Source organism: Loxodonta africana, chromosome 1, assembly GCF_030014295.1.
Source record: "Loxodonta africana isolate mLoxAfr1 chromosome 1, mLoxAfr1.hap2, whole genome shotgun sequence".
Taxonomy (NCBI): domain Eukaryota; kingdom Metazoa; phylum Chordata; class Mammalia; order Proboscidea; family Elephantidae; genus Loxodonta; species Loxodonta africana.
Genome location: NC_087342.1, coordinates 79,383,099 through 79,395,067, shown reverse-complemented (window position 1 = coordinate 79,395,067; position 11,969 = coordinate 79,383,099). Strand labels below are relative to the sequence as shown.

The window sequence follows — 11,969 nt, the reverse complement described above, 5'->3', positions numbered from 1 at the left end:
TAGAAAACCAATTTTTACACAAAAGTTAGAAACAATGAAAATTTGACATTCACTATGTTAAAAAAACTTCTGCCTGAATACACCTCCGTTCTCTTAAAAAAAAATAGATGATGTAGTCTCTGGTTCATGTGCCCCTTTCTGTCTCTTGGGCTCATAATCGCCTTGTGTCCTTGGTGTTCTTCATTCTCCTTTGATCCAGGTGGGGTAAGACCAATTGATGCATCTTAGATGGCTGCTTACTAGCGTTTAAGGCCCCAGACACCACTCTTCAAAGTGGGAAGCAGAATGTTTTCTTAATAGATTTTATTATGCCAATTTACTTAGATGTCCTCTGAAACGATGGTCCCCAGACCCCTGCCCCTGCTACGATGGCCTTGGAAGCATTCAGTTTATTCTCATAAGGCCAGACTTAATGGTCTGACTGAGTCTAGAAGGACCCTGTTGGCCCAGGACAGGAATCATTCCCGAAGCCAACTCTTCAGACATGGATTGGACTGGACAATGGGTTGGAGAGGGATGCTGGTGAGGAGTGAGCTTCCTGGGTCAGATGGACACTTGAGACTATGTTGGCATCTCCTGCCTGGAGGGGAGATGAGAGGGTGGAGGGGGTTAGAAGCTGGCAAAATGGACATGAAAATAGAGAGTGGAGCTGGCTGTCTCATTAGGGGGGAGAGTAATTGGAAGTGTGTAGCAAGGTGTATATGGGTTTTTGTGTGAGAGACTGACTTGATTTGTAAACTTTCACTGAAAGCATGATATAAATTATAAAAAAAAAAAAATGAGACAAAATGAAACTACAACCAAAAACCCAAACAAAAAATGCATAAGCAAAGTGAAAAAAAAATGAACTGTGGAGAAAATATTTGTAATTGCCCAATAAGTAAACAAACAAACAAACAAACAAAAAAACCAAAGCCAGTGCTGTCCTGTCGATTCCGACTCATAGGGACCCTATAGGACAGAGTAGGACTGCCCCCTAGAGTTTCCAAGGAGCGTCTGGTAGATTCCGACTGCCGACCCTTTGGTTAACAGCCATAGCACTTAACCACTATGCCATCAGGAATAGGGAAACATTGATTTCCCTGGTATGGAATATGCAATAGAGTAGGTTTGGAAAGTATGAAATGTGGAAAAACAATAGATTCCTATTGGCTTGTTTGTCCCTGGGTGGCGCTAACCGTTATTTGGCTGAGCTGTTAAACGGAAGAGTGGAAATTGGAGTCCATCCATAGGCACCTCGAAGAAAAGCCTGGTAATTTACTTCCAAAAAATCAGCCATCAAAAAACCTACGGAATACTCGCCTCCAAACACTATGTCCAAATGTTCTGCTATACATTTTTACCAGTGGGCTTAGACTCTGAAAAGAAGTGTCATGTCACATGATTCCATTTGCAGATTAAGAAAGCAAGCCAGAGTACAAGAACCACAGACCTCCCCCTCAAGGGTTGAGAGCCACACTGCCCCAGAGGCTTCCAGTAGAGGAAAAAGGAGAAACCGAAACCCAGTCCAGTGGCCCTGCTTGTTTTATTATGTGGGGGCATTTTCAGAGGCTCTGACTATGTGATTAAAACCTTAGCAATTGGTAGGACTTCCTATTCTTTGGTGTTTTAAACTAGAACCGTCCAACTCAACTATTCCAAGGACAGAGCCTATTAAAATAACCGTGTGGGGAAAAAAAGAAAAGAAAACCTTATGGAACACAGTTCAAGTCTGACACACTTGAACTCTCTGAGTCACAGTTGACTCTGACTGGTTATGGGCTTGTTTATGCGGGTAATATTCCTTGCAGGTAACCCCAGACTAATAGAGTTGCCTGGGTAGGCAGAATCCGGTGGAGGCGGAATGAGGAGGAGAGGTGGTGGAAAGGGAAGATTTTTCACTGTGTATAAACTCTTAAGTTTTTGTAATTTGGAAATTATGGGAGTTATATTTGTTTCAAAATGAACATTTAAAAAACATAAAGATTACCCCTTGGACACGAAATACTGGTCTTAGATATAAAGAAGAGTGAGAAATGACAATAGTCTCATTTCCTTTAAAAGTTGGTAATTGATCTTAACCTACTATTATGGAGATAAATATCTCGCTATCCCGGGGCAATCTAGTTGAGAGAGGTCGGCTGCCAACCAAAAGTTTGAACCCACCAGCTGCTCCTTGGAAACTTCGGGGGTAGTTCCACTCTGTCCTATATAAAAGGGCTCGCCAAGAGTAGTAATCAAACTCGATAGCAAAGGGTAGGCTTTTGCCAATGCTGTTCTCAGATGAATTGAAGTTACAATAGAGTTGGCAGCGGCGGGATTCGAACCCACTCGCCTGCAGACACTGGAGCCTTAACCCAGAGCCTCAAGCCGCCCGGCCACGCTACCTTGCATCCTAACGACTTCCAAATCATAATATTTACAAGGATGCAAGATTGTTTTCCGTCACGTTAATCTTTTCCTGGAATATTTCTACATGATAGTTGTCCAAAATACCGATAAATAACAAACGAACGTTACTGGAAATTTAGTACGTGCCATGCACTGTCCTTACATTTACTGCCGTTCAATCCTCTAAACTGCCTCAACGATAGATACTTTTTACTACGATCTCCATTTTCCTGATGGAGAATATGAGGCACAGATAGTAAGTAACTTGCTTCACGTCACTCAGCAGTAAATAATGTTTAAAGTGGTAGTGGAAAACTTCACTCTGTTGTATATTTATTTACTAAGGAGTAAACTCCTGAAATGACTTTGATCGAGGCTATGTGACAAACAGAGCTGGAGCAAACTTATTGTATGACGTAGCACCAATTCCTTTTCGGGCATGGAGACGTATAAAAAAAAGCAATACTGGTTGGCTTATGCCATAGGGTTCCGGAGGAGAAACTGATGTATTGGAACTGCTGGCCTTTTGATTGCCAACCAAGCTCTTAATCACTGCGCCACCAGGGCTCCGTTGGAGGAGTATTTAAAACAAACAAACGAACAACAACAAAAAAAACCCAAACCCCTTTTGGTCAAGTCGATTCCAACCCATGGCGACCGTAAATGACAGGATAGAACTGCCCCATACTGTTGCCAAGGAGTGTCTGGTGGACTTGCACTGCCGATCTTTTGGTTAGCTACTGTAGCTCTTGACTACTACGCCACCAGGGTTTAGTATATAAAAATGGATTATTTCAGAAATTTCACTGACGCTTGAAATCTTTCCAGTTGAGAAATATACTAAAAGGTATTTGAGCTGGTGCCTTCTTAGCGCAGTAGGCAGCGCGTCAGTCTCCTAACATGAAGGTCCTAAATTCGAGCTTCAGAAGGGGCATGGAGGTTTGTTTTTTGGTTTGTTTGTTCTTAAATAAACGTATTAGTAGGGAAAATTATAACACTCATCAAGGTTTTGAGTATGAAACGCAGATTCCACAAGTACCCCCCAGTAATCTTGCGTGTTGGGATTATAGGTGGGGTGCAGGATCAGTAATTTTTAACACTCTGCCAAGGAATCCTTAAAAAACTGTCGCAGTTTCTTTTGGTAGCCAGCGAGTTTTTCAATACGCTGACTACAGTACAATTTAATACCAAACTCTGGATTAGTTGCCTATTGCTACTGTAGCAAATTACCACAAATTTAATGGCTTCAAAAAACACAAATTTATTATCTTCAGTTCTGGAGCTCAGAAGCCTGAAACGGATCCTAGGGGACTAAACTCAAAATGTTCACAGAGCTACATTCTTTCTGGAGACTCTGGTGGAGAATTTATTCCTTGTCTTTTCCAGCATCTGAGACCACTCCACATTCCTTGGCTCATGACTGTGTCACTCTGACCTCTGCTTCTGTTGTCTCATTTCATTTTCTGACTCTGGCCCACCTGTCTCCCTCTTATAAGGATCTTGTGATTACATTGGGTCCACACAGAAAATGGAGGAACATGTTTCCGTTTCGAGATCCTTAACTTAATCAAGTCTGCAAAATTCCTTTTGCCTGGGAAAGTAACAGGAAACCCTGGTGGCATAGTGGTCATGTGCTATGGCTACTAACCAAAAGGTCGGCAGTTTGAATCCACCAGGCACTCCTTGGAAACTATGGGGCAGTTCTACTCTGTCCTATAGGGTCGTTATGAGTCAGAATTGACTCCATGGCACTGGGTGTGGTTTTTTGGTGGAAGGTAACATAATCAAACCTTTCGGATATTAGGACACTGATAGTTTTAGAGGTACATTTTTACACCTACTACAGTCTTCCCCCTGGTCTACAAAGATCCACAACTGTTCCACACACAAAAACATTTACTTCTTCCCAACATTCCCCCAATCTCAAACCTTTATAGCATCAACTCAAGACCAAAATTCTCATCGAAATCTCATCAGCTCAAAAGTCTCAAATCGTATATTATCTAAATCCTCTAAATTAGGTATGGGTGAGGCTCTGGGTGTAATCCATCCTGAGATACATTCCTTGTCTATTTGTGAATCTGTGAAATTCAAGAAACAAATTATCTGCTCCCCAAAATGCTATGGTGAGACAGGCATAGGATAACAATTATAGACATTCTAGTTAAAGAAGCGATGAATATTAAAGTGAAAAAAGGAGTCACCGATCCCAAGGAATCCTTAAACCCAGCCAGGCAAACTACATTAGGTTTCAAGGCCTGGAATTAAAGCTCTGTCGTTTGATGCTCCTCCCCAATCTAGTGGTTCTACCACTGGAGACATCCTAGCATTTACAGGAAGAGTAGCACGTACTTTTCCCAACTTCTGCAGTCTGAAATTGATCAAACATGCAAACAAGATGCATTGATAATGACTGATGTTTGGAATTCAAAAGTTGGAAACAAAGAAAAAGGATCAGTAGTTGGAAAATATGGCCTGGGTGACAGAAACAACACCAGAGATGGCATGATAGAATTTTGCAAGATCAACAAATTGTACATTGCAAATACCTTTTTTCTCAACAACATAAATAGCTACTACACACGTGAACCTTGCTGGTTGGAATGCACGGGAATTAAATAGGCTACACTTGTAGAGACAATGGAAAAGTTCAATATCATCAGTCAGCACAAGGCCAGATTACAATTACTTACATTCAAGTTGAAACTGAAGTTGAGGAAAATTAAAATAATTCACAAGGCCAAAATATGACCTTGAGTATATCCCATCTGAATTTAGAGACCATCTCAAGTATAGATTTGACCCATTGAACACTCATGATGGAAGAAGACCAGACAAACTGGGATGGCATCAAGTACATCATACACGAAAAAAGCAAAAAGACATCAAAAAGACAGGAAGAAAGAAAAAACCAAAATGGATGTCAGAAGAGGCTCTGAAACTTGCTCTTGAAAGTAGAGTAGCTAAAGCAATTAAAGAAATGATGAAGAAAAGAGCTGAACAGAAGATTTCAAAGGGTGGCTTGAGGAGACAAAGGAAAGTATTATAATCTGCAAAGATCTGAAGTTAGAAGATGTAAAGAGAAGAACATGCTTCGCATTTCTTAAGCTGAAAGAACTAAAGAAAAAAATTCAAGCCTCGAGTTGCAATATTGAAGGATTCTATGAGCAAAATAATGAATGACACAAGAAGCATGAAAACAAGATGGAAGGAATACATAGAGTCACTGTACCAAATAGAATTGGTCAATGTTCAACCATTTTAGGAGGTAGCATATGATGAAGAACTGATGGTATTGAAGGAAGAAGTTCAAGCTGTACTGAAGGCATTGCCAAAAACCAATGTTCCAGAAATTGAGGGTATACAAATTGAGATGTTTCAACAAATGGATGCAAAGATGGAAGCACTTACTCATCTATGCCAAGAAATTTGGAAGACAGTTAGCTGGCCAACTGATTGGAAGAGATCCACATTTGTTCCCATTCCAAAGAAAGGTTATTCAACAGAATGTAGAAATTATCAAGCAATATCATTAATATCATATACAAGTAATATTTTGATGAAAATAATTTAAAAATTGTTGCAGCAGTACATCAACCTGGAACTTCCAGAAATTTATGAAATAAAAGATAGTTTTGCTGATGTCAGCTGGATCTTGGCTGAAAGCAGAGGATACCAGAAAGATGTTTACCTGTGTTTTATTGACTATGTGAAGGTATTCGACTTTGTGGATCATAACACATTTTGGATAACATTGTGAAGAATGGGAATTTTGGAACACTTAATTGTGTACATGAGGAACCTGTACATAGGTCAAGAGGTAGTTCTTTGAACAGAACAAGGGGATACTTGGTGGTTTAAAATCAGGAAAGGGGTGAATAAAGGTTGTATTCTTTCACAATATTTGTTCAATCTGTATGCTTGGGAAATAACCCAAGAAGCCGAACAATAAGGAGTCTGGACTGGAGGAAGACTCATTAGCCACCTTCGATATGCAGATGACACAACCTTGCTTGCTGAAAGTGAAGATGATTTGAAGCATTTTCTGATTAAAACTGTACCCTACAGTATGGATTACACCTCAACTCAAAGAAAACAAAAATCTTCACAATTGGACCAATAAGCAACATCATGATAAATGGAGAAAATATTGGAGTTGTTAATGATTTCGTTTTACCTGGATCCACAATCAATACCAGTGGAAGCAGCAATCAAGAAATCAAAGGATGTATTGTCTTAGGCAAATCTGCGGCAAAGTGTTGTAAAACAAAACTGTCACTTTGAGAACTAAGATGAGCCTCACCAAGCCATGGTATTTTCAGTCACCTCATAGGCATTCGAAAGCTGGACAATAAATAAGATTGAAAATATCTTTGAATTATGATGTTAGTGAAGAATAGTGAATATACATACCATGGACTGCCAGAAGAACGAACAAATCTGTCTCAAAAGAACTACAAACAGAATGATCCTTAGAATTGATGATGCTGAGAGTTCATCTCACTTACTTTGGACATGTTATCGGAAGGGACCAGTCCCTGGAGAAGGACATCATGCTTGGAAAAGTAGAGGGCCAATGAAAAAGAGGAAGACGCTCAACAAGGTGGATTGACACAGCGGCTGTAACAATAGGCTCAAACATAGCAATGATTGTGAGAATGGTGCAGGACCAGGCAGCATTTCATTCTCTTATATGTGGGGAGCTATGAGTTGGAACCAGCTCCAGGGTATCTAACAACAACAACTACTTGCAATGTTATTGAAGAGAAAGGAGGACAGAAAGGAGGAGAAAAAAAGATGATGACAACCATGGACAGAAAATATAGCACCCTTTTCTGACTTCCCTCTCCCTCCTTGCTATTATTCTCCATTTTCTTCTACACAAACTTTATTACAACATTTAGCTTTTGGATCAGGCATTTCCACTTCAAGTTCTGTCATCAAGGTGGACACTACATAGCAGAATCATGCCACTTACTTTCATTTTAGAGTCTATTATTCATTATTGAATATACCATGGACAAACAGATCTGTTTTGGAAGAAGTGCAGCCAGAATGTTCCTTACAAGGGATGGCGGGGAGGCTTCTCTCACATACTTTGGACATGTTATGAGGAGGAACCAGTTCCTGGAGAAGGATATCGTGCTCGGTAAAGTGAAGGGTCAGCGGAAAAGAGGAAGACCCTCAAACACAGAACTGAACATTGGCACAGTGGCTGCAACAACGGGCTCAAATATAGCAATGATTGTGAGGATGGTGCAGGTCCTGGCAGTGTTTCTTTCTGTTATACATAGGTTGCTATGAGTTGGAACTGACTGAAGGACACCTAACAAGAACAACAACAAAGCATGTGTTTGCTGCTGAGTAGTTTTAGCAACCTGTTTCCCATCTGTAGACTGTCAGGAGTGTCAGATGGGATTTATTGAGGGAGTGGTCTTCAGAAAGGGAAAGAGAAAGTAGTCAAGGAATAATATGTTCTCAGGTGAAGTCTAGATTTGGCCTGACCCTTGTGACCGGGGGATGCTGAAGTGTAAATCACAGAGCACAGTTGTCCTTGAGTCAAGGGGGTTCGACCTTTGCACATTTCACCCCCTCCCATCATTGGCTGCAGCTGAGAGTGGAGTGGTGGCATAATCTACTAGGTGTCTCCAAACCAAGGGCAATTCACTGGCGAAGGTTACAGGGATAAACCATGGGGGGTTGGGTGCAGTGGCTGTAAAAAAAAAAAAAAGTGGGAAAATTAAAGAATTTGGTAGGGGTACTAAGATCATGTACTAACGTAAAACAATTAGATGAGTGGAAGATATGGTAGGTTTGTAATTTTATGGCTGAAATGTGAATGCCCCACATGTCATCTCTTAATTTAGGACAAAGAACAGATTTTATTTACTTGCTAGTATAAATCACTTATTTTATGTTAGTGCTTGGAACTTTTATCTGTAGATTTTGTATACTACTCTGGGCTGTTGAAAGGATTAACAAATTAGTCAGTAAGGGTAACAAGAATAGTAATAAAAACATGGGCCCTAGGTGGCACAAATTGTCTGGGCTTGACTGCTAACCTAAAGGCTGGCAGTTCCAATCCACCCAGTGGTACCTCTGAAGACAGGCCTGGCGATCTGCTTTCATAAAGATTACAGCCAAGAAAACCTTATGGAGCAGTTCTGCTGTGTAACACATGGGGTCGCCATGAGTTGAGATCAACTCTATGGCAACTAGCAACAACAAAAATGATTAAAAACAGCAACCATAGTGAAATGTAATGATTGTTTACTTACGTGCCAGGTATCTTTCTAAAGTATTTTATGTATAATTACACATCAAGTCCTCCCATCAACTCTATTAGACAGGCTTGTTACTATTCCCATTTTACATATGTGGAAACTCAGGCCCCCTGAGTTAAAGCAATTTTCAAAATTCCCTTAGCAATTAAGAGGAACAGCTGAGGGTTGAATAGAGGTGATATGACCTAGTTCAACAGGGTTCCATTCAAAATGAACAGAGGTGAGGTCTGGACATAGTTGGGGGACAATTTTCTAATTATAGGCAGCCCTTGGGCTGCAAACATCCTACTTACTTATGACCCATAGTTATTAACAAACCCTGTAAAACCTATTACATAAAAATTCAAGGTACATACGACAGTTTGTAAAAAACAAACAGTCCTACATTTCAACATGTATCAAAACATTATTACTATATGCTTATGTTAAAGATATTTTGGTGTATATGGAAGTGTTTCTTTAACGTTTCTCACGCATAGAAAGGTACACTATATGCTGAGACAAACTAACTGATGTTACATATGAACCATACCTAACTGTTCTGATTTATGTACTAACGAGACTTATAGACAGATTTAGGAATAGAACTCATTCCAAATCTGGGGACTGCTTGTACCTTAAAAAAATGTGTCCTTTGATTTCTTGACTGCTGCTACCATGGGTGTTGATTATGGATCCAATTAAAATGAAATCCTTGAGAATGTCAATCTTTTCTCTGTTTATCATGGTGTTGCTTATTGGTCCAGTTGTAAAGATTTATGTTTTCTTTATGTTGAGACATAATCCATATTGAAGATTTAGGTCTTCGATATGCGTTATTAAGTGCTTCAAGTCCTCTTCTCTTTCAGCAAGCAAGGTTGTGTCATCTGCATATCACAGACAGTTAATTCTGTTAACCCTGGTGCCACGTTCTTCTTCATATAGATCAGGTTCTTGGATTATTTTCTTGGCATACAGATTGAATAAGCATGGTGAGAGATACAACCCTGACACACACCTTTCCTGGCTTTAAACCAGGCAGTATGCCTTTGTTCTGTTTGAATGACTGCCTCTTGGTCTATGTACGGTTTCCTCATGAGCACAAATAAGTATTCTGGGATTCCCATTCTTCGCAATGTTATCTATAATTTGTTATAATCCTATCCTATTTTTATAGGGTAGCTATAGTTGGAATCAACTTGACAACAATGGGTTTGGTTTTGAGGTCTTCCATGAAGTGCTAAGAGACATTTGCATATTTTATTTCAAATTTTAAAAAAGGAACTGTAATTCAGTGGGGAAACCTAGGAATTGATGGAGTAAGAAATTCCCATACGCTACATGCTATTGCACTTACGATTCATTTCTGCTCTGATATTACATATCGTGTGTGTGTGTGTTGGGGGGAGGGATTTTTTAATCATAAGAAATGTCAAAAAGTCCTGTAGAAAAAGAATCACTACCCTATGCGAAGAGGGTTTTGGGTTGCACAAACGGTTCTCGCTAAGTAATGGTTGTCGACTCGAACTTACCCAGCCAGGCCATAGAAGAAAAGGCCTGGCAATCTGTTTGCTTTCACATTGTTCGTTGCTGTCGAGGAGATTCCGACTCAAGGTGGCCCCTTATGCTGGCCGTAATCTTAACGGAGCAAATGTCTGGCACTTTTTTTCAGCTGGAACCAGCGGTCTAGGTCAGCAGTCAAGAGCAGCAAACAAAATTCACTACTGTGGAGTCAAATCGGACACGTAGCTGTAATCTTTACAGAAGAATTAAGTTGCCGAATCCTTCTCCCGCAGAGCTGGTGGTGGGTTCGAACATTTGACCTTTTGGTTAGCAACTTAGCTTAACCACCGTGCCACCAGCTTTCCTCCCTAAAGATTCCGAAAGCAAAAACAAAGCCATTACTGTGGAAATCAAAACCAAAAACCAAACCCAGTGCTATTGAGTCATTTCCGACTCAAGGCGACCCTACAGGACAGAGTAGAACTGTCCCACAGAGTTCCCAAGGACCCTCTGGTGAATTTGAACTGCTGACTCTTTGGTTAGCACCTGTAGCACTTAACCAATACGCCGCCAGGGTTTCCATTACCCTGGAGTAGATTCCAATTCATAATGACCCTACTTAAAAAAAAAAACAAACAAAAAAAACTTGCTGCGGTCTTGTCGCTTCTGATTCATAGGGACCCTATTCGGCAGAATAAAAAACTACCTCCTACAGTTTCCAGGGAGCCCCCGATGGATTCGAAGCGCCAAACTTTGGTTAGCAGCCGGAGTTCTTAACCACTACGCCACCAGGGTTTGTATGTGCACGTTTATTCGGGCCTAAATTTTACACAAAATGGATCAGAATTGCTACACCCATAAAATAAAAAAAAAAATGAACTATTTAAAAAAAACACACAACTCTGCTAACCACAATTTAATATTTGTTTGCCATTCTTTTTGTTTTACAATGAGGACGAAGAGCTGTGTAAAACATTTGCTTGTTATTCTTTTGAAAATAACTTAGATTTATTTGTTTCAGCAATTTTACGGTATTTTCACACACACTTGAGTTAGTTTTATTTATTTATTGGCCTCTGTGAAACATTAATATTTTTCCAAGAGTCAAAAGAATACAGAAAGGTGTATTCAGACAAATTTCAAGAGAGTGCGCTATCCCGGGATTAACCCTGTTGATGGATTGGAGGCTGATTCCGGGCAATCTGGTGGAAGACCACCCAACGAGGAACAATACCTTTCTTTCTAGCACTAAGGTATCCTTCTCTTGGTGTATCCGTGTCCGAAAGAGTGCAGTGTAGGGATTTTGAAACAGCAGAATTGAACATTAAATGATTTTATCTTGATGGGTTAGTTCGCAAATACTCAGAGGTCAGTCATGAAGTTCCTTGTGGAGCTGTCGCCCGGGGGTATAGCTCAGTGGTAGAGCATGTGCTTAGCATGCACGAGGCCCTGGGTTCAATACCCAGTACCTCTACTTTACCTTCTTCACAAAGCACACCCATAGATCCTCTTACTCTCACGCACTCTCTTCTTTCTTCAGTTGAGTTGTTGTGGCCTTGATGTTTCTAACTGACCTGTGGGGGTAATGGTGTTCACTTACGGTTATTTGTTGTCATTTCTATTATCCATAATTCTCTCCAAGCACAATCAACAATCACTGGTACCTGGGCCACCACCATCATGCTCCAAAGATTAAGCAGTCTTTTTAAGACTTTTTGAGGAAAGCTGACTGTTAAGAGGCTAGAAAATCCGAAAGAAAAAAACCTGCTCTGGTGCTTGGGAAAAATGATTGTTCCTTCTTCGGGAGGGAGAACACAGGATTCTCAAAGAATG

General features: G+C 40.3%; 1 non-coding gene across 1 annotated transcript; it reads left to right on the top strand.

The window, feature by feature from the left end:
- The first annotated feature begins 11,538 nt into the window (after positions 1-11,538).
- TRNAA-AGC (transfer RNA alanine (anticodon AGC)) lies at positions 11,539-11,610 on the top strand. Its single transcript has one exon. It is a non-coding gene; the product is annotated as a tRNA-Ala (tRNA).
- The last annotated feature ends 359 nt before the right edge of the window (positions 11,611-11,969 follow it).